Source organism: Eucyclogobius newberryi, unplaced genomic scaffold, assembly GCF_026437365.1.
Source record: "Eucyclogobius newberryi isolate DKJ021-1_F unplaced genomic scaffold, fEucNew1.0.hap1 SCAF_13, whole genome shotgun sequence".
NCBI classification, from domain to species: Eukaryota; Metazoa; Chordata; class Actinopteri; order Gobiiformes; family Gobiidae; genus Eucyclogobius; species Eucyclogobius newberryi.
The window spans coordinates 23408679-23411539 of record NW_027315757.1 but is presented as its reverse complement, the minus strand read 5'-3'; positions in this window follow the sequence as shown (position 1 = coordinate 23411539).

Sequence of the window (2861 nt, the reverse complement as noted above, 5' to 3'; positions counted from 1 at the left end):
CCAGATTGATTCAAAAAAGGCACTCTGATCTGGCACAACATTATGACAACACTGGCAGGTGACGTTCACAAGTGAAACTAACAGATTGGATGCATCTAAACAGCAGGTGAACATTTTGATCTGAAATTGTAATGGATTGAAGCAGAAAATGACTTGATGCTAGCTGTGACATACATGTAGCATCTCTGTGTAAATGTAATGGGATATTGGCGTAATCCGGTGGTCATATTGTTTTGCCTGATTGGAGAACAATAAAGACAGGCATATACTCTCATCACCTTGCCCCCGGTAATGATCCAAGAAGTCTATGGCTCAAGGAAATTCCCACTGGTCATTTCCCAATTCGAAGATGTCACGTGACGATGGAACAATGGAAGGATGGATGGGCGATTTCGTGTTCGACTGACTCCGAGCTCCACTTGATGTCATCCGCTCATTAGCCGCGCCCTCAGTCACACAGGCATTATGGTAATATTTACTCAACATGGCGGCCTGACAGCTTGCTGCAGATCGAATGGACTGGATGAGTGGCTGCACGTTCGTGTACTGTATGCGTGTGTACTTTAGCATGTGCCGTGCCATAGCGACATCTTTTCTTACACCCTCCAGAGTTCTTCTCCTGTGCTAACAGCCAATGACAGATAGATATTTTACTCAGCAGCCAATGAGATTGTGCGCTCTATAAAGTGGCGGGCGGAGCCTCTGACATAGTTTCAAAACAATGGATGAGAAGAACAAACAGCTTGTACATGAAATTGATGACTTGTTTGTCTATCTTATCTTTTGGAATTGTTGAATACATTTAAATAAATGGGATTTTTTTGAGCGACTTGTCCGGTGGAATTTATTGTCCTAAAAAGTAAGAAAATATTAATAATAGTAATAGTAAGACATCCATAGTCTTCTGCCTCTCTTTAGTACTAATCCTAATAACAACACAATTTTCCCTAACAGTAACATGTATTGTTTAACAGAGTAACTTGTCTGGTGAGAAGTCAGCCATCTTATTGTCTCCATGGAGATGCTATTGATTTAAACCTTTTCATGTTGCAATGAGGCCATGTTATTTTACCACTTCATGGTTAAAAAGCCTCTTCAAATTCCCCTTCTCAAAATTCTGCAGGTAATCTTTGAGGAAACACAAGCTATCCCTCACGCAGCAATCGCTTTGTCTCCTCGTAGATTCCATCAGCCCGAGCTCCGATATACCCACAGAGGAGCTGAGGAGCGGAGATTGAGAGGCAAAGATTGAGCGGGGCGGGAGAGGATCGGAATGGGCTTTGACAAAGACAAATGGAGACAAGAGAGTAAGAGTATAGGCTACAGAACGGCATAATGGCAGGGGATGTGATGGGCAGACAGGCAGGAGCACCGGGAGGCTGCTGATTCTGATTTGGGAGTAGCAGGGATTGTTTTCAGGCGAGAGCGATTCCCTGCCCGAGCCGTGCGAGATGTCAGGCCAGATTAGCACGAGCGCGGCTGCCGGAGAAGGTTGGAGATGGCTTCGATTGGACAAGTGTCAAGTTGTGGACGTTCCTCACAGCGAGCGGGAATGGGATGTGACACCAGACACTTCTCGCTTCTCTAGTCCACGCTTGAGTTGAGAGAGACAGCCAGCATCCAGCCATGTTGTTTTATAGGGCAATGATGAAAGTACATAACAGAAAGTCTTTTGTGGAAGTGCATTTTAGCACAACTTACTGCAACTCAGACATTGTAGGTAGTGAAATACGTTGAACTGAACTACTGAAATCAATACAACCAGGAGTTAAAACTGGATTACGGATTAAAACTGCTTATACGGTAAGAGAACCACAAATTAGGGAAGAAATCACATGTACAATCACTATAAAAACTGTGTTTTCTATTTTTCTTACTAATTCAGTGCAGTTCACGGCCTAAGATGAAATATCACAATATAGTTGTAACTGTATTCTGAAAACCACCAAACAAAACTATACCTAAATACAGTCACTCAAAATTAGTAGTACTATTCTTGTCGACAAGAAACCGTTTTTCATGCCTCGACTAAATAAAATAAAAAAGTCTACCTTTTGCATTTAAATTAGACATATCCAAACCCTTCGTTTAGAACAAGAGACAATAATAATGCATTAGTCTTTCCAGACTCCCGAAATCACTTTACAATTGTGTATGTGCATTATTCATTCACACTCGTTGGCAAGCTGCAAGCCACAGCTGCCCTGAGACGCACACCCCACATTCACACATAAATGCCATTGTACGTAAGCAGGGCTTTAATGCTAACTTCAGTGTAAGATAGAACCCTGAATGTGTGTCTTGAGGATAGTTTTAACTGGAGATTTTGTGTGTCGTGTGTTATACAATTCCCTCTACATTCTGAGGAGCAAAACAAACCCACTATGGAGGCAGTGGGCACTTATTGCCAAAAGAAAAAGTGATTTTCTTTTTCCTCTGAGTGTGAAGCATGAAGTGAAAGTTGTTTGACGTAGAGGAATGTGACAGGTGGCAGGATGAACTATGCAGACTCCAGTCCCATATAGTTACAGGCAGGATTCTCACAGGCGACTCAAATGAAGTCTGATCATCTGTGATCCAAAAACCGGGCATCTTTGTATTTAATCACTTAGCAACTGACTTTTCTTTCTTTTTTTAATTTTAAAATGCACAGATGGCAAAGAAATAAACGTAATACTAGATGCAGTGGAATGCCCATAACTAATACATGTTTGAAACAGTTAAAGGTGCACTATGTACCTTTTCTGACAGGGTATCGCCACCTGCTTATTACCATTTAGTAGTATAGCATTAAATTGGCTTGCATAATTTGTTAGATAATTGTGTATTGTTCCATTCTTACTGTAAGTGGCCTCTCCACA